The 25,733-nt window shown below is 37.7% G+C and overlaps 1 protein-coding gene and 1 pseudogene across 5 annotated transcripts in view; both read left to right on the top strand.

Annotated features, from left to right (window-relative positions):
- The first annotated feature begins 768 nt into the window (after positions 1-768).
- Positions 769-25,733, top strand: part of CTDSPL2 (CTD small phosphatase like 2) — an 83,266-nt gene continuing 58,301 nt past the window's right edge. For 2 of the 5 annotated variants that reach the window (XM_011282844.4, XR_006599282.1), the window contains exon 1: positions 769-919. The gene's annotated coding sequence lies outside the window, so the exon portion shown is untranslated. Of the gene's footprint in view, positions 1,041-25,733 lie in introns of all 5 variants that reach the window. The other 3 variants (XM_003987210.6, XM_019832530.3, XM_019832531.3) reach the window with 3 other exon arrangements.
- LOC109500694 lies at positions 12,866-15,595 on the top strand (annotated as a pseudogene).

Below are 25,733 nucleotides of genomic sequence, written 5' to 3'. Positions count from 1 at the left end.
GAATGATCTGACTTCTCGGCAGAACCACAGCCGAGTTCGCGTGGAGTCGAATGGCGTGGGCTTGTGTGACAGAATCACAAGCAACTGCTATGCTCTCTAGGCAGAGAGCTGGAAAGAGGACCTTCAAGGGCCACCGGGATCCCTGGAAAGATGAAGGATTCGTCTCAACATGGCCTGGGGCAGCGCTCTACACACACTACCACCTCCAGCGCGCCAAGGCGTTAGTCCCACCCCATCCCATTTGGCTCCACCCACAAGGCGCGCCCGGGTTACTAACCCTAGCCGCCAGGGTGAGCGACGCGTTCCTAAGCCCCGCCTCCACGGTGAGGGCGCGCTCCCCCTCCCAGCTCTGCCTAAGCAGTTCCGTTAGCAGCGGGAGGAAAAACCGTCCTTCGGGTCCCCGCCTCTTCACTCCCAACGCTTTACTCCCTACTCCCCCTGCAATCACTACACTGCCAGCTACGGAGGCCCTTAAAGTACAAATATCCCCCAGGTCCTGGCGTATCCTGATAGGTTTTGTCCTTGTTCCTCCATTCGGTCCTAAGGGCCTGCGTTCATTTTGTGTCAGGAATCAGGCTTGTGAGTTTCTTCCGGCGGCAGGAACTCCAAAGCTCTTTACGGAAGTAAAAGCTGGATTTTTTTTTTTTTTTTTTGACTCTGAGGCCGCCCGCATTCCTTCCCTCCCACCTCGCGGAATTGTGGCGGGAGGGGGAGGAGAAAGTCAAGGCGCCTGCGCGGAGAGGCCGCTTTCCATCCGGGTCTCTGTCCGTGCGGTGCAGCAGGTCGGTAGGCGGGAAATGGCGACTGGCTGAAGGAGCTGGTTCTGTTGCTGCTGCGGGCTAAGCGGGAAAGACACCACACATTGCGCAGTCGGGACCATCGCCGGAGCCTGAGGACACTTTCCTGTCGTCACAGTTAGGTAATCCCCCTCGTCCAGACACTGCCGCTGCTTCCAACCTTAGTCCTCCTCCTCTTCCAGGGCCGTCTGCCGGGGTCTCCTCCCCTTCTCAACCGGGTTCTCCAGCGGCTCCGGCGCCTTGGTAGGCATGCACTATTGGCGCCTTATGAGTGCGCCGTGTGGAGCCGCTCTTCTCTGGACTTTCCCCTGGGAACAGAAAGGGAGCTCACTTCCCGCCAGCTTCAGCTTCTAGGCTGAGGCCTGTGTTGTGATTTCTGGGGTTAGATTTCACTTTGCTACCCACCCCCACCCCGATCTCACGTTCCTAGTCCCAAACCTTGTGGTCCCTCCGGGTAATTGGGTTAGATCAGCTTTTCTAACCTTGGCCCACCTCATGTTTTCGGTATTTCGTTCTTTGTAGTAGGGTGCTTTTAGGGGGGCGTTGCTCTATCTCAGTTTTTATAAACATTTTTTGAGGATCTGGAATTAGAGATTTCACTGAGTTCTGTTTATCTTATGTACTGTTAAAATGTTGAGTTGACATTGTTACTTTTTCGAATCAAGAGTGATAGTAAAGGACAGCCCATGTGGAAGGCCTGTGGTTTCTGTAGTGGTCAATTAAGGGTGAATCTTATCGCCCGTAGTATTCTACGCTTTCTTTGGGGATTAAATAACTATATGAATGTTTACTTTTGCATTCTTGACTAGAATTCTGTGGTAAATAATTGCATAAGTAAATCGTGTTTATTTACTTCTCACCCTAGTGGTGGCTGGATGTGTGAATGATGTTAAGCACTTGAGAGTACCTTAGGGAAGCCTAAAGAGATACTGCTCGTAAACTGCCCTAAGATCCTGAAATGAAATGTACTTAGTAAATGTTCCTCCAAGGCAAGGATTTATCTTTCTAGTGCTAATAAAATGGTACCATGATTACTGCCCAAGATGGGTATACAAATTAATAACTTGAGTGATAGGTTTATCTTAGTAATTGTCAGATTGTAGATTTTTTTACATAGTCACCCCATTCTTTGCCAAGTTTTAAATTTTCCTTTGTTGTCCAGCTGTTATCTTTGTAAAAGCAAGGAAACGTCTAGTTGAAGCTAATTTTATCTCCCCCACCTCCACCCTCCCCCCCCTTTTTTTTTTTTTTGCGTTGCAGACCAGTTTTCCATAAAGAGAAGTAATAATGACACTGTTGGTGTTTTTCAGAATTTATTTTTCAATCTTGTTGAATTTGCGGCCTTTGTACTTTTTTCCCCCTTACTAGTCAGATTAAGGTTTTAAAACATGGTTCATAATGCATATCAGTCGATATTTTGATTCACAGGTTTTCAGTTCTCTAGGTTCAGTTTAGAAGACTTCATTAATGTTAGCATATTAGGGTTAAATTTCAGTGATAAACAAGAATACACCAACATCATTATAGTTGTCATTTGGTAGATTCCCTCCAAGGTCATAAAGAAAGTCAAGGCAAAAGTAGCTCTTATGTGAAGCAGTCTTTTAGGATTGAATTGAACCTCATACTTGTCTTCTAGGACCAAAAGGGAATGGGAAGTGGAGGTGAGGGCATAGTGGATGCTTGCTGAACCTATTTGTTTCAAAAAATAGGGCCATTATGTGTTTAAAAGAATGCAAAATAATTGGACTCGTGTAGGCTTCATCTCTGTTTTAATGACCTTTTTGGATAGTTTGTAAAGCATTAATGTTTTTAATAAAATTTGGCTTTCAGATGGCTGGGTGAGCATTGTATGTAGATTTTGTCTTCAAGAAATCTCTCAAATTGTTTAAATTGTACATTCATTCAGTATCTGTACTCTTTTCATACTCTTCTCAGTACGGCTTGAAAGGATGTAAAAGCTATAAGTGTAAAAATCTCTGTAGTCTTGTAGCTATATAGAAATTCCAAATAGGATTGTATAGAAAAACTGAATAGGATTGGTGTGTCTTATAATATTCCATTCTACGTAGTGTGTCTTGGGAATTTCATTTGAGCTAGTAATTTATTCTTTTCCACTGTTAAGAAATTAAGAAGTGGGGGTGTTTTCTCTCTCCCAAATTTATCTATTCTATGTTTGAGATTTCTGGTCAAGAGGTTTCTTCACAAGATTATTATAGAAGAAAATCCATACAATTCTGGTTTCTAAATTGTTGTTTAGAAAGATGTACTAGGCTCTAGACTTGTAACTGTAAAATTAATTGCAGATTGAATGAAATGGTATTAAATCATTTCAGTCATAGGAGAATGTACTTTGGGTTAAAGCAATAAAGAACAAAGTGATTTGTCAGAATTTGAAGTAGACAGTCTGCAATTTTATTTGTAATTTACCAGGTTGTTGTGAAAAGCATAAAGTAGAAAAGACACTTTAAGTCAGAAGTGTCAAATATTCTGAGAGACCTCATGTATGGTGTACTAAGGTAATTATTCTGGGTAGGTTAAAAAGTTACCTAACCATTTTAGGGGTGCCTTTCTGACTCATTTAGTAAAACATGTGACTTGATCTTGGGATCCTGAGTTCTAGCCTCATGTTGGGGGTAGATAGAGATTACTTAAAAAAAAAAAAAAAAAAAAAGTTACCTGACCATTTTTAACTGGATTAGCTATGGGGGGTCATTTGCTATACTTTGAAGATGAGAAGATTTGGGGCCCCTGGGTGGCTCAGTCAGTTGAGCATCTGACTTCGCCTCAGGTCATGGTCTCGCTGTCCATGGGTTCAAGTCCTGTGTTGGGCTCTGTGCTGACAGCTCAGAGCCTGGAGCCTTTTTGGGATTCTGTATCTCCTTCTCTCTCTGCCCCTCCCCTGCTCATGCTCTGTCTCTCTCTCTCTCTCTCTCTCTCTCTTTCTCTTTCTCTCAAAAATAAGTAAACATTAAAAAAAAGAGAGAAACACTTAGATACATGAAAAGAAGATGAGAAGATTTAACAGATATGGAGCTTATGATAAAACCATACAATTAACAGTTTTAGTTTTTACTTACTTGACATTTGTGAGGCACCTATCTAAGCCAGATCTATATTCACTACTGGTTGTATGACTACATTAAACTTCAGGTCATCTTTTTTTTTTTTTTCTTTTAATGTTTGTTTATTTTTGAGAGAGAGAAAGCATGCGAGCTGGAATGGGTAAAGAGAGGGAAACAGAGAATCCCAAATAGGCTCCAGGCTGTCAACACACAGCCGATGTGGGACTTGAACTCACAAACTGTGAGATCATGACCTGAGCTGAAATCAAGAGTTAGCTGCTTAACTGAGTGAACCACCCGGGGGCCCCTAATTTTCAGTTTAAACTGTATTAAATTGTAATTGGTTCTACATTACAAATAGGTAGACTAGATGGTTTACTGTGTAGTATAATTTGAGAATTGTTAGTGCCTAATTTTGTGTCTCTCTTGTGTATTATGAAATTCTTTTTAAATGTTTGTTTATTTATTTATTTTGAGAGAGAGAGCCTGTGGGAATGCATGTGGGAGCAGGGAAGGGGCAGAGAGAGGGTGAGAGAGAATCCCAGGCAAGCTCTGCACAGTCAGAGCAGAGCCCAAAGCAGGGCTCAATCTCACAAACTGTGAAATCATGACCTGAGCCAAAACCAAGAGCCAGACACTTAACCAATTGAGCCATCCAGGTGCCCCTCTGAAATTCTTTTTAAAATGATGTTTAAAATCACAAATTCTTTGGAAGATAAACTTTAAACTATTGTCTTTTATTGGCAATATTATCTCGTATTAGTTTATCAGATAAACTTGCTGATACCACAAACAGGTGAGGGTTCAGAGGCAGTGCTAAAATGTAGAAGTAAGCTTTTATGTGCTGAATGATCAGGAGAGGTGTGACATAGGAGCTCTGACTGTCTAGCAGAGAAAGATATGGTGGGGGTCGAGTCGCAATGAGAAACTTGGGTTTCTTGGGGTCCTTAAGGAATCTTGTGAATCTGACAGTAATGAGGGGTGAGACTAAGTGTGGTCCAAAGAATGGGAGAACTGTAAGGACAAATATGACTTAAAGGTTTGGCCAGTTTCCCTCAGTTAGTATGGTATTTTTAGAAGAGTGAAGGGAAACACTAATATGCCATTGAAAAAAAAATAGTATAAAATTTTTACATAATAAGTCTTTTAATTTTATTATAAGGTCACAATAGGCCAGTTGAGTATATTTTGGAGCCCATATTTTATGGTATTCATAAAGTCTCCTGTATTAATTTAAAGAGACGGTAGGAAAGGAAGTATGTCTAGATTAAACATAAATCATCAGCTGTACTTTGACTTGAGGTTCTAGCAATCAGGTTTTCATAATAGCTATAATAATTTTAGAACAGGAAAATGTGTTTACTACCTTGATTAAAGAAACATAAAACTGTACTATTAGAAGACACCTGAATACTTCAGGAATAATTGAGATTAATGTTTAGTAGTAGTTGCATATATAGTTTAGGAAGAATATTTTTCTGTGGACTGAATACTTATATATTAAGAAATTGTTTGAGGGGCGCCTGGGTGGCTCAGTCAGTTGAGTGTCTGACTTTGGCTTGGGTCATGATCTCACAGTTCCTGAGTTCGAGCCCCGTGTCGGGCTCTGTGCTGACAGCTTAGAGCCTGGAGCCTGCTTTGAATTCTGTGTCTCCCTCTGTCTCTGCTCCTCCCCCGCTCATGCTCTCTCTCCTTCAAAAATAAATAAAAACATTTTTTAAAAAATTAAAAAAAAAAATAAATTGTTTGGGAAGTTAAAAAGCAGACATGTTGTTAAAAGTAGATAAGGGGAAGATTTTAAGTTTTTATTTATTTATTTTGAGAGAGAGAGATGTGAGGGGGCAGAGAGAAAGGGAGAGAGAGAATCCCAAGCAGGCTCTGCAGTGATAGCGCAGAGCCTGATGTGGCGCCAGAACTGACAAACTTTGAGATCATGACCTCAGCTGAAACCAAGAGTTGGTCACTTAATGGACTGACCCAGGCTTCCTAAGAAAGGGAAAGATTAACACTCCATTAGCAGCATAACTTGGTATTTTAAATTTCTTATGTTGACCAGTTAAAGTAATTTTTAAGTAGAAATTTAAAAGTACACTTTATTAAAAGTGGAGTATATTACTTGTTAAAGAAAAATATCCAGAACACATAAGTATCTTTTTAGTTGAGAAAAAACTATGATTATTTGTTTTAGGAATAATTACTTTCTTCCTGGTAGTCCCCAAATATGTATGATTATCCTGTTGAGTTGAAAATGATTAACCTCTCACTGATCTTAAAAGTACCTGCTTTAGTATTTTTTGTTAAATAAGATAATTAATTATACAGTCCTTTAATTTTCTGAGGTACTGATAAAAATTATTTGAAAAATATTCACAATCACATTTCAAAACTAATGCACTTTTTCCTTATTGGGAGTATGCCATTTTATTTTTTTAGTCATAGCAAACAAGAGTGTACTTCTCTAAGAGAATTATGACTATACCTAGTCTTTGACTATTTATTTATTTATTTATTTATTTATTTATTTATTTATTTATTTATTTATTTATTTATTTATTTATTTAAAGGATTTTATTTTAAATTAATCTCTGTACCCACTGTGGGGCTTGAGCTCAAAACTCCAAGATCAAGAGTTGCATGTTCTACGCACTGAGTCAGCCAGGTGCCCCGACTAGTAATTTAAATAGAAATTCACTTGGGGCTCCTGGCTGCCTCGGTCCATACAGCATGTGACTCTTGATCTTGGGGTTGTGAGTTCAAGCCCCATGTTGGAGGTAGAGTTTACTTAAAAAAAAAAAAAAAAAAAATTTCACTCTTCGTAGATTCTGTCTTTAGTTTATCTCAATCAAAATGACTAATTTTTTCTTGGTAGGTAGTATAAGAATAGTAGGGATTATTTCAGATACTGTAAATTTATTTTGGGCAAAGACCTTGGTGTTTACTACATAATTTTAAAGATTTTTAGTTAATAACTATTTTTCCTTCTTGTCAATCTCATTAGCTTTTTATTCCTATAAGTTAATGTTTTCTACAATTTTCAGATTTCTACTGGCCTGAGTAGGTTAATGTAAAATTAATTTTCTTTTTTTTAAATGTTTGTTTATTTTTGAGAGAGTGCAAGTGGGGGAGGGGCAGAGAGAGAAAGGGAGACAGAGGATCCAAAACAGGCTTTGCGCTGACAGCACAGAGCCCAGAGCCCATTGCCAGGCTTGAACTCAGAAAACATGAGATCATGACCTGAGCTTAAGTCAAACACTTAGCTGACTGAGCCACCCAGGTGCCCATAAAATTAATTTTCTTTAAATAAATAGAAGTTTAATCAAAGAGTATAAATAAGTAGTTGTATCTATCCTCTTGCCCAGTTTCGGTGAGAACTAAAATAAAAGCACTTTTAGGAAAATTCTGCTAAGTTTAAGTTCACTTCTTTTATCGTCAAGTTTCTTTGTTAATGTGTTTAAAAAGTACATTGTAACTTGTATGTATACAGGTGACCCAGCAATATATATATATATATTAGAAAGGATAATAATATGATGAAAAATAATAGACTGGAGTGACAAGTATCGTATGTGCTTTTTGAGGAAAAAGAAAAGTTTCTCATGAGTATTATGGTACTCAGTTCTTATGAATTCATAAATTATATGTTTGCTAACACCTTGTGTTATAAAGTGTTATTGATAAGAATTTCTTTCATACCATGTAGTAAAATGCTCTTTTTATAAGATGTTTAAATTATATTTATTGAAGGTAGTTAAAATTAAAAGTCTCCAAATTATTGTTCTATTAAAGCTTAGGTTAAAGAAATACAAAAATGCCCTCAGCAGGACATACTACCTCATTCTGTCCATAACAAATACTGATTTTGTCCTAATGTTATTTCTACTGAAGACATAAAAAGGTTTTAAGTTGGGGTACTGCTAGTAGTATTTTAAAACTTTATATCTGAATGGTTGTGCCTTAATAAGTATTTTCAGTGATTAACAAACTGAATAATGCACTCTTTAAAAAATCAGAGTTCATATTTTCATAGTGTTATAGTCATCAATTTAACAATCCACATATTTTGTTTCTCTAGAGAAAAATAATTGATCATAGATTTAGAAAAAGCATTCTTCATTGTTCATCGAAGAAAATTTTGCAAGGAAAGAACCTCATCTGCTGGGGTTTTTTTGTATATTCCCTATATTTTGACAAATGCTTTTGATTATAAGTTTATTATGTTTAGTAGCTTCTGAAGAATCTTATAATGTTAGCTAGTAAAAAAAGACAAAGTCATACATCAAAAATAGTAATAACCCCAAAATGACCACCTATCTTCATCACACTTTTTGGAGAAGGATTTGATGAAAACTCTTCTTGTATTGGAATTGATGCTTATGTAATACTCCTCTACTAAGTTCTTCTGCCCTAGTTGACTTTTGACTTTTATTAGATGATAAGTGGGAGGGACAGAGAAATCTCTTCCTTCTCTGAAGTCATTTAATGAAGGCTTAGGGAAGTCGTGGAGATTAAAGTGGACAGTTGCAGTACCTGAAGTTGTTGATTTCAGATTAGTCAGGCTAGAAATATAGATAGGAAAAACAGATGCTGACACTTTTGGAAATGTCATTTGGTATTAATGAAGGCAGTGATTTTTAGCTTTTTTTCTCATTAATATAAATTTTAATATAAATCCAGTAGTGATACTATTTGTAATAGTATAAATTAACAAACTCATAGAAATCTAGAGCTAGAGGAGACCAAAGGGCCATCTAGTCCAGTAAAGTCTTTGTTTTATTAATGATGAGCCATTCTGAAGACTTTTTAACATGTAGTAAAGTGTTTGTCTTAAATTCTTAATTAGGGTGCTGTGGGATGAGTTGTATGTGATAGGATGAAAACAGCTCAGCTTAATTAATGACTCATTTCCCATTTTGGCACCTTTTTTTTTTTTTTTTTAAGGTAAAATTTACATATAGTGAAATGCACAGATCTAATGTCCAGTAATTTCTGCTGTTGAGGAAATGAAATGCTAGAATGATTGCATGACTTAATCAGTGTCTGATCAGTGTCGCCGCTAACTAATGATTCAGGACTGGTACCTCCCTGTTATTCCTTAAATAACTCCCTCCGGAGGCTACTCTGGAACCTTGTATGCGTATATTCTTTATATAGCCAACTTACAATTTATATGTATCTAAATTTTAATGGGAAAACCCAGACTTTGTTTCCTTTAAAGTTTGATTTGTAATCTTTTTACAGTTGTCTTTATTTATTACTCACTTTTGTTTCCCTCTTCTCTGCTTCATTCAGCAAATACTTGTTTAAAGGATGTACATCAGGGTGGTCCTAGAAAATTCGTTAAGAATCCTTAAATGCAGTGTGCTATTTTGTTGTTTTGATAGAAATTTGTGCACTCAAGACCTCATTAGCAAATTATTAACTGAGTTAATGCTTGTAGCATTATTATAATCTTGTTAGCACAAGATAATCTATAACCATAATTGTTTGCTTCAGATATTGCTTGGAATCAGGGATTTTGTGAAGAGGAAGGAAATCTTATGAGGAAGGAACATTTTTAGTTTTATTTATAGGCCCCTTTTTGTGAGCAAGAATTGATTGCTGCAGTGAGGGTTGTTTGTGTTTCAGTGACATAGTTTTTTCCCATTTTCTAATCTCTGGTCTCTGAGGAAAATGAGAAAAATTTATGGTTCAGTTCAACATAGATTGAGTTATCTTATGTGCCAGGTTATTGTTACAGATTAGATTTCTGCCTTCAAGACTCTTACAGTCTAGTGCAGTTAAAGATATAAATTATTTCAGTAGGATTTGTTAAGAGCTTAGATACAGATAATATAGGTTTACATCAACTTGGGGATGTGGAGGCGGTTACTTAACTTACTGGGGTGCAAGATACTTGGGCTGAGCTTTCAGTGATGAAGATAAGAATTAGTTGAAAGAAAAGAATGTTTGAGGTAAAGAGAAAAGCAGAAGTAGATACAGCATAGTGTGGGCAGGAAACTATTATTATTGGAGTGCAAAGAGAGAGGCAGCAAATAGCAATGAAAAAAGACTTAGATCATGTAGGGTTTTATACTAGAGTCTAGTCTTTATTTTGAAGGCAGTTAATGAGAAGGAACAGGCAGATTTGTGGAGTGGGGAGGATGGATTTAAAGGGGACAAGACTAAGAACTGTTTTAGAGGTGAAGTCATCAGGGTGTGTTGATTGTAGGGAACAAGGAGGAATGACTAGGATATGTAGGGTGGTTTCTGGTTTGGTTGATGGGGTAGACGGTGGGAACATGATCAAGAAGATAATAATAAGAGGAGCGGCTGGCAGGGTCACTCGGTAGAGTGTGTGGTTCTTGATCTTGGGGTTGTGAGTTTGAGCCCCATATTGGGTAAAGAAATTGCTTAAATTAATAAACTTAAAAAAAAGAATATAGTAGGAAATAATACAGTAGGAAGAGTAGGTTTGGGTGTGACGGTGGGATGGGAATGTGGGTGAGAAGGAGTTCATTTTGGGGTAAGTTGAATTTGAGGTGCCAAGTGAAAGTGATGAGAAGGCTGTTAGATGTGAGTCTGAAATTTAGAGGTGGTAGAGAAACTAGCAGAATTAATTTCGCAATTGATAATGAGCATTTGATTTTTTTTTTTTTTCAACGTTTATTTATTTTTGGGACAGAGAGAGACAGAGCATGAACGGGGGAGGGGCAGAGAGAGAGGGAGACACAGAATCGGAAACAGGCTCCAGGCTCCGGGCCATCAGCCCAGAGCCCGACGCGGGGCTCGAACTCACGGACCGCGAGATCGTGACCTGGCTGAGGTCGGACACTTAACCGACTGCGCCACCCAGGCGCCCCGATAATGAGCATTTGAAAGAGATTTTCTCCCCACCCTCCACTACTTTCCCAATCCTTTTAGTTGGCCTGCAGGTAAATAGAAAGCAAACTTCATTGCCCATTTTTACATTGCTGAGCAGTCAGCTCTTTCTATTCCTGAAATGAGGTCTGGTTTAAATGTTGAAAAAAGTTGAAATGTTTTACATTATATACTTCCCCCCCTTGTAATGTCATGAGTTCATAGGCTTAAAAATGTCATTGCCCCCATTGTTAGGTTTGTTTTATGATGTAATCTAACTAAATTGTATCATTTTCATTCATTAGATCCATTTCCCTAGTGTACTCATTTCCCAGTCTTTACTTGTTTTGTTCTGTTCTATTGATAACAGAAAAGGGCTTATCTAGTAATGGAGCTCCTAGAGAACCTAGAGGATATGTTAAATTCTAACATAAGTAGAATTACCAAGAAGAGGAAGTATATGCATGTTTAAAATTTTTCCTTTATATTTTAAGTGATAATATTAGATTATTGCAGATGTTGCATAAGCAATTTCTGACCTGTACTTGGCCCAGTTGTTATTAGGGTAATGCTGACCTCATAAAATGAGTTGGGAAGTGTGTTCCCTTCTATTTTCTAAAAGTTTGTGTAGATTTGGTGTTTTGTTTTTGTTTTAAATGATTTCTTTTCTTTTTTCAAGTTTATATATTTTGAGAGAGAGCGTGCATGTGCATGCATGAGAGGGAGAGAGGCAGAGAGAGAGGGAGAGAGAGGATCATGAACTGTGAGATCATGACCTGAGCGGAAATCAGGAGTTGGACACTTAAGTGACTGAGCCACCCAGGAGCTTCTGTTTTAATGTTTTGTTTTAAATGTTTGGTACGATTTTCCAGTGAAGTCATCTGGACCCCTGTGTTGGAGGCTTTTCCTACAATTTCAATTTTTAAAAATAGATGTAGGACTGATCAGGTTACCTATTCTTGTGTGAGCTTTGGTGGCTCAGTTTTTGAGGAGTTTGACCATTTCATGTAAATTGTTGAATATATGGGCATAAAGTTGTTATATTCCATTATTGTTCATATAATGTCTGTGGGATGTGTAGGGATTTCACTTTTCATTCCAGATGTTTGTAATTTGTGTCTCTTCCTTTTTTCCCCTCAGTCTTACTAGAGGCTTATCAATTTACTGATCTTTTCTAAATCAACTTTTGGTTTCATTGAGTTTTCTGTTTTTGACCTCATTGATTTTTGGTTCTGTTGAATGCTTTGTCTTGACAGTGGGTTGAATTTTCTTCTTTTTTTGTGTGTCTTTCAATATTTTATCAAATGCTAGATATCATGAACACAACAGGTAAAGACTGAGTAGATAGTATATATACCTGGAAAATTGTGTACCTGGATTTTTAGTGTAGGGAGTCCAGTTGATCTAAGTTTCAGTTTTGTTGTAACAAAAGAATTTTTTTTTTCTTTGTGAAGAATATTTTAAGTGCACCATTAATTGCAAACTTCTCTAGTGTTATTTGTGCTTAAGCTAGAAATTGAGGCATGAGAAAGTATTTCTCAGTTTTCCTGATGACTTTCAGTTTTTGGCTTTCCTTGTGCACCTGTTTGTGTTCCTTTGTAGATTCTCCCCTCTTCCAGTGGTAGATTACAGTTGTGTTAATCTGTGCTTGTTAGGTGTGCTCTTTCGAAGGGACACATGTACGCCAATGTTTATAGCAGCACTATCAACAATAGCCAAATTATGGAAAGACCCCACATGTCCACTGGTGGATGAATGGATAAAGATATGTGTGTATATGTGTGTGTATATATGCATATGTATATATATATATATATGTGTGTGTGTGTGTGTGTATGTATACGTGTGTGTGTGTGTATATATATATATGTGTGTGTATATATATATAATGGAGATATATATATATATATATATATATATATATATATATATATATATATATATATATATAATGAAGTATTACTTGGCAATCAAAAAGAATGAAATTTTGGGTCACCTGGGAGGCTCGGTTAAGCATCCGACTTCAGTTCAGGTCATGATCTTATGGTCAGTGGGCTCAAGCCCCACATCAGGCTCTGTGCTGACAGCTCAGAGCCTGGAACCTGCTTCAGATTCTGTGTCTCCCTTCTCTCTTTGCCCCTCCCCCTGCACCTTCTCTTTCTCAAAAATAAGCATTAAAAATTTTTTTTAATAAAAAATAAATTAAAAAAAGGATACTATCAACAGTGAAAGGCAACCTGTGGAATGAGAGAAAATATGTGCAAGTCATATATCTCATATGGGTTTAATATTCAGAATATATTTTAAAACTCCTGCAACAACAAAAAAAAATCGAACAACCCAGTTCAAAAACAGGTAAAAGACATTTCTCCAAAGAAGATATACAAAAAAGCACATCAAATAATGCTCAACATCACTAATCGTTAGTAAAATGCAGACCAAAACCACAGTGAGGTACCTCTTCACACCACTATGATAGCCATTATCAAAAAACAGAAAATAAGACTTGTCATCAGGGATATGAAGAAACTGGAACCCTTGGTGCACTGCCGATAAGAATGCAAAATGGCGCAGCCACTGTGGAAAATACTGTTGGCAGTTCCTTAAAAATTTAAACATAGAATTACCATATGATCTAGCAATTCTTCTAGGTAGTTCTAAAGAACTGAAAGCAGGAACACAAACAGATATTTGCATAGCCATATTCACAGCACCATTATCCACAACAGCCAAAAAGTAGAAGCATAAGTGTCTATTGACAGAAGAGTATATAAACAAAATGTGGTAGAAATATACAATGGAATGTCATTCAGCCCTAAAGAAGAAGGAAATTCTATAATATGCTACAACATGGATGAAACTTGACATTACACTAAGGAAAATAAATCAGTCATGAAGGGACAAATATGATTTCACTTATACCTACTCAAATTAAGTACCTTATGTACCTATGTACTTGTGTACTTTGTATAAATCTGGTTTTTCCAGACCTTTCATAACAGGAATTGGAATGGAACTATAAGTAGGATTGGGATAAAGAGAGGTTTGGGGAAAAGATAACAAAAACCATAGAGTAAGGCCTAACCATAAGATAGTTTTGGGAGAACCACAATGTTTAGGAAAGAGGAAAAAAATCTGCTCTTTTGGTCCTGCATTTCATCCGGTGCCTCCACCTTCCACCCTGTGCTGGCTGTGGGTGCGTGATCGCTGCATTCCAGCATCTTCCATCATCGCACAGCCCTTGGGGCACCCAGGCCCACAATGTTGGGCCCCAACAGGGACCTGGGCATGCCAGTGGAGGCAAGGGTGGAAGGTGAAGATGATGACTTCAGGGAGGCAGAATATGCTACCATCGACTCCATGTTGGACCAGATCAACTCCTGTCTTGACCACCTGGTGAAGAACAACCACCTCCACACCCACTTCCAGGAGACTCCAACCGGCAGAGACACTGTGAGTTCCAGCAGCAGCTCAGAGAGGCCCCTAGCAATGCCAGTCTGTAGACTCTAGAAAACCCTAACCAGCCCTAACCCTGCCTCCCTGGGTGAGGCTCTTACCTAGGCATTCACCACCTGGCTTAGATACCTTTTCAAGGGCTGGCCTACAGGTCCCCTGATAGACCTGCCTGCCTGGACCACCTTTCTGGTACTCCCCTTGGCATGCAGGGGCCAGCCCTCACCCACCTTGTCTGCCTGCCCAATTTTAGGGCACTTTCCACTCTGCCCAGGCCTTGAATGTCCACCCTAATTGGGTCTCCAACAATAACAAAACAAAAACCAAAAAGAAGAAAATCTAGGACCCATTGGGGAATTATTCTCTTTACTATCAGCCTAGCCAATTTGAACCCTTTCCTTTGGTCTAAACCAAGGAAAAGGCAAGGGAGTTTATCCCAAGCAACCTGAGCACAAACAAGTCATGGAATTACAAATTGCAGCTCTAGATCAGAAAGGAAAGCTCCTCTAATTGTAGAGTTTTACCTAAAGATCCACTTTTATACATTAATTGGGTTCTGCCTACACAACAGAAAGCTGGGAAAAAAAATGCATCTACAAGCCTAACAACAATTTAAAAAATGGGATAAACTACAAATTTGAACTTCTCTTGAACCTATCAGAGAGCTGAGGACTTAGGGCAACCAAACAAATATCCAAGAAAAGGAAAGCCTTTCCTAAGAGAGACAGGATATAAACACTGGCTCACCTATGGCAGAGCAAGGGAAGAGCCATAAAAACATAAAAAAAAAATCATGTAAAATTGTTAATAAACTCCTTAAAATTAAGGCAAAGTAGGCTAGCACAGAATGTAGTATTCCTGGAAGCTATAGACACAATGGAAGTGTATCTTTGCCACAGACTTCCACCAGGTGCTCACAATATGGGAACACATGAGTAGAAAGAACCTTCCTCTGTGGTGCAGAGCTAAAGAGGGGAGCAGCTTGTACCTGGGAAAAAAATATCAAAGCTTCAACCAGATCTTTTTCCCCCAAGGAAAGAAAATTTTAAAGCCAGGGGAGGGGCAGGTCCAGTAACCTTCAGGGCATAAGTGAAGACATGATTAAGGAGGAGGGTAAAGTCTAAGAAAAACCCGTCTACCACTAATGGGTGGGGCAGGAAACAGTTTGGGGCAGAGGGATCTTAATACTACTGTCTTCAGAGATCTCCTACCCTTAAGGCAAGGCTCAGGAACTCTTTCCAAACAAGACCTGAAAAGCTGCAAGCCTAATTTGGCACTGAGAGGCAATCACTGACAGAGCCCCACTCCTGATGCCCAGATACACAGGGCCTATCCTACATTGTGACTACACCAGAACAACACCAGGCTAACAAGCACAGATTTTTTTTTTCCTTTCTCTTTATTGATTTTTTTTTTTTTTAATTTACATCCAAGTTAGTTAGCATACAGTGCAACAGTGATTTCAGGAATAGATTCCTTAATGTCTCTTACCCATTTAGCCCATCCCCCCCTCCCACAACCCCTCCAGTAACCGTCTATTTGTTCTCCATATTTAAGAGTCTCATATGTTTTGTCCCCCTCCCTGTTTTTATATTATTTTTGCTTCCCTTCCCCTGTGTTCATCTGTTTTGTATCTTAAAGTCCTCATACAAGTGAAGTCATATGATATTTCTCTAATTTCGCTTAGCATAATACCCTCTAGTTTCATCCATGTAGTTGCAAATGGCAAGATTTCATTCTTTCTTTAAAATTTTTTTTAACGTTTATTCCTTTTTGAGAGACAGAGCGCGAGTGGGGGAGGAGCAGAGAGAGAGGGAGACACAGAATCTGAAGCAGGCTGCAGGCTCCAGGCTATCAGTACAGAGCCTGGACAGGGCTCGAACTCAAGAAACATGAGGTCATGATCTGAGCCGAAGTCGGACACTTAACCAACTGAGCCACCCAGGTGCCCTGGTAGTGTCCTTTATTGCAGAAAAGTTTTTAACTTAAGTGTAGTCCGGTTTATCTTTTCTTTCTCCTTTTGTTGCCTGTCCTTTTGTGTCATATCCAAGAAATTATTGTCAAACCCAATGTCATGAGCTTTCTCCCTATGTTTTCTTCTAAGAGTTGTATAGTTTTAGCTCTTAAGGTCTTTGATCCGTTTTGGGTTTGTTTTTATATATGGTGTAAGGTAAGGGTCCAACTTCATTTTTTGCTTTTGGATATCCAGTTTTCCCAGCACTAGAGACATATGGTTTTAATATGAGTACAGATAGGCTTGGTGTAGAAATAGGGAATATAGTTTTCCACACGGTTGATATAATGGTTTAGAGTCTAGATTTTTCTATCCAGTTATATTATGGGTAAAAGTATGCCATAGGAGCTGCCCTGGAACTGTAACCCGCATTTGTAACACTATTTCTATGAGAAGTTGTATTTTGAGCTCCCAACTGCCAGTTTGTAAACACAGCTGTTTGTAAGTTAACCCTATTTTAAGGCTTTGTATAGACAGGGGTTCATTCAGCGGGAAAATCACTTGTGAATGACTATGTATTTAGAAAAGAGCAGAAGTAAAAACAAACTTTAGAGGGTAATGGGAAATTAGAATTTTTAGTGGCTTTTTAATTAGTTTTTTGTTGGCGATAAATATACCATTTTTACATTGCCAGTTATTTTTATTGAAATTACCTGGAAATTGTTCCTTAAAACACTTCTGTGTTTTCCACCTCATTTTCTTCCATCATAAGATGGAAGTAATGGATACTACTTTATGATGTTGAAAGATTAAGTGAAACAATGTATTAAAAACCACTTAGGACAGTGCCTTGACCGGAGCAGTTAATAAAGGAAAGCTATTGGTTAATATATCACTTTAACCTTTTCCATGTTCAGATACATGTAGTTAGATAGGAACTTTATTTTTGAAAAGGATAGGTTAAGGATTGGTTTTCTGGAGCACACAGGAAACTTACTAGAAAACCAACACAGTACTTTTTTAGGCAGTGTTTTGGTAGTGTGCTTGTTTGAATTATGTTTCAATATTCAGGTAAGCATAGACATTTGAGCCTTTATTTTAGGATTTTAGTAATCTGCAAGAAATGTGAAGAGATTAAATTAGCAAATATTTATTGAGATCCTTGGAAATACAAATTGTTTTTGAAGTAAATATAGTTCCATTATATTGGAGTTGGAACAAATCATGTAAATACCTAACTTTTCTAAATTAAGCCATAATTGGCAAACTAAAAAAGTTATATAATATTTGTTTTTAAGTATTAAAATGAAAAAATATTCAAGCTTTGGGTTTAAAACAAGGAAAATTATGCTTAACCAAATTGCAAGAGTTAAATTCTTTTTAGAAATTCTGCATATTGGGCGCCTGGGTGGCTCAGTTGGTTAAGTGTCTCACTCTTGATTTTGGCTCAGGTCGTGATCTCATGGGTTGTGGATTTGACCCCTGCATCAGGCTCTGTGCTGACAACATTTAGCCTGCTTGGGATTCTTTCTCCCTTCTCTGCCCCTCCCCTGCTTGTGTGCACTAGTGCATGTGCTCTCTTTCTTAAAATAAACTTAAAAAAGAAAAGAACTTTTTTATTAAATAAGGGAATTGATGTTATATATTTGCAGGTTTTATTCGGTTCACTTTAAAAGTTCTTTTTGTTTAGAACTCATTTAACATTTTGCAATACTTGCATTAGGAAGTATTGAGCTTCATGTCTCCTTCTTAAGTTATTTGAGCACAATATAGGTTACCTTTAAACAGAAAAACTATCTGAAAGATTTCTGCTTTGGTTGGGGAGGTTGAACTAGAGTTCTTTTCAACTTCAGTACTTTGATTCTTTATTATTATTATTATTATTATTATTATTTATTTGAGAAAGAGAGAGCATACATGCTCGTGCACAAGTGGGGGAAGGGCAGAGAGCAAGAGGAGAGAGAATCCAAAGCAGTTTCTGTGCCATCAGTGCAGAGCCTGTTGTGGGTGGGACTCGAACTCACAAACTGTGAGGTTAAGAGTCGACACTTAACCAGTTGTGCCACCCAGGTGCCCCAGTATTTTAATTATTAAAAACAAAGACAAAAAAACAAGGAAGGGGCGCCTGGGTGGCTCAGTTGGTTAGGTATCCGACTTCGGCTCAGGTCATGATCTCACAGTTCATGGTTTTGAGCCCTGTGTTGGGCTCTGTGCGGCCAGCTCAGGGCCTGGAGCCTGCTTTGGATTTTGTGTCTCCCTCTCTCTCTGCCCCTCCCCTGCTCTTGCTCTGTCTCTCAAAAATAAATAAATCTAAAGAAGGAAAATTAAAAAAAAATTTTTTTTCTTAAATGAGGAAAGGGCATGCATAGGCATTTAACCAAATGGGAACTAGAGGTAGCCTATAAATATAATTAAAACATTTAATTTTACCTGTCATGACTACAGTTTAAAGTCTTTTTTACTTCTGGGGCACCTGGGTGGCTCAGTCAGTTGAGTGTCCAACTCTTGATTTTGACTGAGGTCATGCATCCCAGGGTTATGGGATTGAGCCCCACATTGGGCTCCACGCTGAGCATGGAGTCTGCTTAAGATTCTCTCTCCCGCTGCCCCTCTCCCCCCTTAAATTAAAAAAAAAATCATTTTTTTTCAATTATCAAACATTTTAAAAATTAAAAAGAAATTCTGATGTGCAGGATTCAGTATGTGGATAGCTTGCTTGGCCCTCTTTAGTCCCTGTTGTGCATGTGTGCTGCCTCAGCCAGGAATGTGGTTGGCGCAACAACCCCTGCATCTTCAGGCTATTAGAGCAGGCCTCCTAGTTCACCTGCTACAGAAATTATTACTTATACCAGAAATGTCACTTATACTGATGATACCATTGAGTGTGGTCATTGTCCGATTGCTGTAAACCATCAGTCTCTTTTTATGGTGACCTCAAAGTTGACATTCCTCTCAGCCTGACAAACCATCTGAGCTTGCAGGTGGAGTAGGGAGTAGGGGAGTAGAGCAGCCCCAGACAGGAATGACACGGACTCCTAATGTTCTTACCCAAAGTTGAGCAGTTTTATAAGGATTCTTAGATTGTTATATGCCTTTGGTTTATTTCTAGAGTGCTGAAGTGGTGGTTTTTGTTATTTTGTCTAACTGAATGGTTGCTTTTTGTGGAGATTTATTCACCTCTTAAGCTGGACATAGAATTCTGGGGATTTAACTTCCTCTATATCTGTCTTCTTGTTCTATACTGTTCTAGGTTTCTGAGGACCCAGTAGATGATAGACCTGGAATTAGAAATCTAAATAATTTTATCTCATGACAGACTCACAATAGCCATGCCAGTGCTATTACCGTATGCATGATTTTTGAAGCCGTATATGCACTTTTTGCTGTGTTCTTCACATTCATCCCTTACTTAAAAAATTTTTTTTCTTTGATGTTTATTTACTTTGAGAAAGAGAAAGAATGTGAGTGGGAGAGGGGCAGAGGGAGAGGGACACACAGAATCCGAAGCAGGCTCCAGCACAGAGCCTGATGCAGGGCTTGAACTGAGGAACTGTGAGATCATGACCTGAGCCGAAGGTGGTCGCTTAACTGACTGAGACAGCTGCCCTCATCCCTCACTTTTAAATTTTAAATAGTTAAGTATGTTTACATTGTCAGAGAATATACATACTCTACTCTCTTCCTTTTAACCTTCATTTTGGTTTTTGCTGTATGAGTAACTAACTCCATGTTGTATGTTTGATATTCACCATCAGTTCTAATGCAATATCTGTACTCAGTTTGGTTTTCTCAAATGCTCTGTTAGATTTTTTTCGGAAGGCCACAGTATTCCCAGAGTTTTTTGCTCATTGACAATAGTTGGTGGCCATTATTCTTGTTATTTTTGTTGGATATAAAATCTTTGGTTTACTTACATGGTCTTTTCTTGATTATTTTATTTTAAATATGTAACTCCATTTTTCGTCTGGCATGAAGTGTTGCTGTTGAAAAATTGAGAGTAGTTTAATTTTTTTTTTCCATTATAAAGTCACTTAGTACATGTCTAGATCGGGGATATGCAAACTGTTGCCCGTGGGCTGACTGCCTGTGTAAACACAGTTTTATTGTACACAGCCATGCTCATTTACTTACATATTGTCTTTGGATGCTTTTGCTAAACACTGCCATAGACAATATTGAAACCAACGAGCATGGTTCCAGACACTGATACTTGAGTTTCATTTAACTTATACCCTGTGATCTGCAAGCCTAAAACATTTACTGCGTGGTTCTATAAGAAAAAGTTTGCCTGTATCTGGCTTAGATGCCCAAAGGAGGATTTTTTTTCCGCATTTAAAATTAAAGTTCAGTAAAGTTCTAGTAATTCATACCAGACTGTGTTTTCATATTTGCTTTTCTCAGGCCTGTTTCTTTCAATACAGAGTTTCAAACTTTTCCTGTTTCTGGAAATTTCTCGTTTTTGAGTATCTGATCTATTTTCAGTATTTACCAGTTTCTCTTGAATCTTCATTTGTTTTTTGACTTTTATTTTTTTTTCAAAATTTTTTTTTAACGTTTATTTATTTTTGAGACAGAGACAGAGCATTAACAGGGGAGGGTCAGAGAGAGGGAGGCACAGAATCTGAAACAGGCTCCAGGCTCTGAGCGGTCAGCACAGAGCTCGACGCGGGGCTTGAACTCACTGACCGAGAGATCATGACCTGAGCCGAAGTCGGCCGCTTAACTGACTGAGCCACCCAGGCGCCCCTAAGACTTTTATTTTTAAGTAATCTTTACTCCTAGGCTTGAACTCGCAACTCTCAAGATCAAGAGTTGCATTGCTCCACAAGTAAGCCAGCCAGGCACTCTTGAATCTTTGAATCTTTTTTTTTTTTTTTTTTAAAGTAGGCTCCAAGTGCACTTGTGGGAGCCCAGTGTGGGACTTCAACTCAACAACCCTGAGCTGAGATCAAGAGTTGGATGCTTAACTCACTGAGCCACCCAGGCGCCCTGTGTTGAATCTTTTTTAATGTCTGAAAATATTCCGTCTTTGTTCTATCTGTTCATTTAATTTTTTGTTCCTTCTTTTTTAGTCTAGTTTAGAAATGATTTTTTGTTCTTAATTTTTTACAAGTTCTTTTGCTTCTTTTCCCTTTCCTTAAATCCTGGTTAAAATTGTTCCTTAGTATTAATGTCTTTAAGCGTACTTGGAAATAGTGTGTAGATGTGATATGATTTTGTGGATTTATTTTTTGCAGTCTTACTGTCTGTAGAAAGTTAGAGATTTTATTTTGCTTCTCAATTTTTTTTTTCCTTATGATGACTGTATGGGCTCTGATCTAATTTCTGTTACTTTTTAATGTGAAATTCGTTTCCTTAAACTTTTGGAAAAAGGTTTGGTTCAGGACAGTTGTTGACTTAAACGGAGCTTTCTGTTATTTTCTTACCATGTTAAAAAATATGGAAGATTGCTTAGTTTATGTTCCTCCACCCCTCTTTTTGTAGATGTTCTCTTTGCTTTTCTCATTTGATACTGCCCTACTCTATTTTGACTTAATTCAGTTTTGTTTCACTGCTGAACCTTGTTGGTAGCTCTGATAATAAGGTGTGTGGTTTTTTTTTTTTTTATGTTTATTTATTTTTGAGCAAGAGAGATAGAGCGTGAGCAGTGGAGGGACAGAGAGAAAGAGAGGGAGACACAGAATCTGAAGCATGCTCCAGGCTCTGAGCTGTCCGCACAGAGCCTGATGCGGGTCTCAAACCCATGGACCGTGAGATCATGACCTGAGCCAAAGCCTGATGCTTAACTGACTGAGCCACTTAAGTGCCCCTTTTGTTGCTAATTTTTAATGGAAAATATCAAACATGCACAATGTAGACAGAATGGCATTATGAAGTTCTATAAAACTATCACTCTTTTTAAGTAGTTACTAATATTTTGTATGTTTTTTAGATTTGTATCCCCACCCACTCCCAACTTCTTGCTAGCTGGTTAGTATTGTTTATAGGAACTTTTTACAGGTATACATTTTTGTAAAATTTACATACTTTGAAATACATAGGTTTTAGCTATAAGTTTTGACAAATAGATCCATACTCTGTTGCATACAGGTCATTTCTTTTCCCCAAGGCAACTTCTATTTTGATTTTTCTCCTCAGATTATTTTTGCCTCTAATAGAATTTCTTTTTAATGGTGTCATCAAATATGTACTCTTTTGTGGCTGCATAATGTCTGAGATTCTTTCATGTTGTTGATGATAATGATGATCATTGCTGTTTACTAATTATTCACTGTGTGAAGACACCACAGTATTCATTTTTCTGTCCTTGAGCATTTTTGTTGTTTCCAGTTTGGGGGGCTATTGTAAATAAAGCCTGCCAGGAACAGTTTTGTAAAAGTATCCTGTGGGCATGTTTACATTTTTTCTTGGATAAAAACTTGGATCAAGGGGTGAGGCGTTGTTTGAAAGAAATTGCTCAACTTCTACCAAAAACCTTATATTCCCACCAGCAGAGTATGAGAGTGCTCATTGTTCCACATCCTTGCTATCATTTGTTGTCAGTCTTTTTAATTTTTGCCTTTCAAGTAAGTGTAGATTAGTATTCTGTTTTGATTTTAACTTCCACTTCTGATGGTGAATTGTATTGAGTATTATCATTTCATATGTTTGTGGCCAATCATCTAGCTTTTATGAAGTCTCAGGTCTTTTTAATTTTTATGAAGTCCAGTTAGTAGTTTTTGCTTTTATGGTTTCTGCTTTTGTGGTTATTTTTCATGCAATATCATGTCCTTTGCAAAGAGAGAGTTTTACTTTTTCTTTTCTAATGTGAATTTTAAAATTTTCTTGTTCTTGCCTGATTCCATGGCATGAACCTCCAGTGAAATGTCAATAGAAGTGGTGAGAGTGGACATCCTTGTCTTAGTTTTTACCTAAGAGGAAGGTATTTAAGTTTTCACTATGCAGTATGATAGCTGTGGATTTTTCGTTGCTGCCTTTTCTCAGGTTTAAGAAGTTCCCTTCTATTTCTGGTTTGTTGAGTATTTTTATTGTGAAAAGGGTGTTGGGTGTGGTCATTTGCGCTTTTTTTTTCTGCATCAGTTGAGATGATCATACGGAATTTTTCCTTTATTCTTTTAACATGGTGTATTATATTGGTTGAGTTTCATATGTTAAACCAGAATTGCATCCCTGGAATAAATTCCACTTTGGTCATGGTGTGTAATCCCTTTATTAAGCCGCTGGATTTGGTTTGCTAGTATTTTATTGAGGATATTTGCATCTATGTTCCTAAAGGATTTGGTTTGCTAGTATTTTATTGAGGATATTTGCATCTGTTTTCGTAAAGGATATTGAATAGTAGTTTAATTTTTCTTGTAGTGTCTTTGTTTGATTGTGGTATCGGAGCAATGCTGACCTCATAGATTGAGTTGTATTCCTCAATTTTTTGGAAGAGTTTGAGAAGGATTGGTGTTAATTCTTCAGACATTTGGTAAAATTCGCCAGTGAAGCCATTAAAATTGGACTTTTCTTTGTGGGAGGTTTTTAAAGAAATTATCACTAATGCAATCTTTTGGATTTTGTTTTCTCGAGCCCATTTTACTTGTGTCTCTATAGAAATTAATCCATTTCTTCTAGGTTGTCTAATTTGTTGGTGTATGATTGTTCATAGTATTCCCTTAAAATTGTTTTTATTTCTGTAGGGTTGGTATTAATGAGCCATCTTTCATTCCTGACGTTAGTAGGTTGAGTCTTCTCTCTTTTTTTTCTTCGCTAGTCTATTTAAGGTGTGTCCGTTTTGTTGATCTTTTCAAAGAACAAATTTTTGGCTTCAGTATTTTCTTGTTTATTTGTAAATCATCTGCTTGAGTTCTTTCTGCTTTATTCTTTATTTCCTTCTTTTTGCTTGCTTTAGATTTAGTTTGTTTTTCTCTCTATAGTTTCTTATGGTGAAAAGTTTTGTTACTGACTTGAGATTTTTTTTTGTTTTTTTTTTTTGTTTTTTGTTTTTTTGTTTTTTACTTTTTAAAATTTATTTTTGAGGGGCACCTGGGTGGCGCAGTCGGTTAAGCGTCCTACTTCGGCCAGGTCACGATCTCGCGGTCCGTGAGTTCGAGCCCCGGGTCGGGCTCTGGGCTGATGGCTCAGAGCCTGGAGCCTGTTTCCGATTCTGTGTCTCCCTCTCTCTCTGCCCCTCCCCCGTTCATGCTCTGTCTCTCTCTGTCCCAAAAATAAATAAACGTTGAAAAAAAAATTAAAAAAAAAAAAATAAATAAAATTTATTTTTGAGAGAGAGAGAAAGGGAGAGGCAGAGCGAGAGAGGGAGACACAGAATCTGAAGCAGGTTGCAGGCTCTGAGCTGTCAGCACAGAGCTTGACACAGGGCTCGCACCCACATACTGCGAGATCATGACCTGAGCCAAAGTCAGAGATTCACCCAACTGAGCCAGTGAGGTGCCCTGAGGTTTTTTTTCTATTATAAGCATTTACATAAATTTCCCTCTAAGCACTGTTTTTGGGGCATCTCATAAGTTTTGGTATTTGTGGTTTTGTTTTGTTTCATCCTGAAGTATTTTCTAATTCACCTTGTGATTTCTTCTTTGACACAATGCTTACATATTTAGGAGTTTGTTTAATTTCTGCATATTTGTTAATTTCTCATTTCTTTCCTTGTGATTTCTAATTTCATTCCAGTGTAGTTGGAGACCATATACTTGTATGATTTCAATCCTTCTAAGTTTATTGTGACTTGTTTTGTGTCCTGACATGTAGTCTGTCCTAGAGAATATTATGTATTGTGCTGTTGTTGGGTAGAATGTTCCATATGTATCTCTTAAGTCTAGAGAATTGTTCATGTCTTCTATTTCCTTATTGGCCTTTTGTCTAGTTCTGTCCATTATTGAAAGTAGGTATTGAAATACCCAACTATTGTTGAATTGTCTATTTTTCGCCTTTGACAGTTTTTACTTAATATATTTTGAGACTTTGGTGTTAGGTGCATATATGTTTATAATTTCCCTCTAAATGCTGCTTATTATATCCCAGACATGTGCTCTTTGGTTTTTTTAGTCCAAAATTTATTTCCCTTGTGCTTTTATTTCCTCTTCTCCCCACCCCTCTCCTCCTCCTCCCGACTCATGATTTATTTATAAATATATTTTTAAATTTTCAAGTATTTGGTACTTTTTAAGATTTTTGTTTTTGATTTGTAATTGTGGTCAGAGAACATACTTTGTAAGATTTTTCTTTAAATTTATTTAGCTTTTTTTATGTCTCAGCATATGGTCTATTGGTAAGTATTTTTTTTTTTTTTAATTTTTTTTTCCACGTTTTTTATTTATTTTTGGGACAGAGAGACAGAGCATGAACGGGGAAGGGGCAGAGAGAGAGGGAGACACAGAATCGGAAACAGGCTCCAGGCTCCGAGCCATCAGCCCAGAGCCCGACGCGGGGCTCGAACTCACAGACCGCGAGATCGTGACCTGGCTGAAGTCGGACGCTTAACCGACTGCGCCACCCAGGCGCCCCATTTACTTCTTTTTTTTTTTTTTTTTAATTTTTTTTTATTTTTATTTTTTATTTTTTATTTTTTTTTATTGGTAAGTATTTCATGAGAAATTGAAAAGTATATGTTTTCTTTATCTGTTGCCT

The sequence above is a fragment of the Felis catus genome, chromosome B3 (genome assembly GCF_018350175.1).
Source record: "Felis catus isolate Fca126 chromosome B3, F.catus_Fca126_mat1.0, whole genome shotgun sequence".
Lineage (NCBI taxonomy): Eukaryota > Metazoa > Chordata > Mammalia > Carnivora > Felidae > Felis > Felis catus.
The sequence above is the reverse complement of the archived record's forward strand: the minus strand, read 5'-3'. Positions and strand labels throughout refer to the sequence as shown.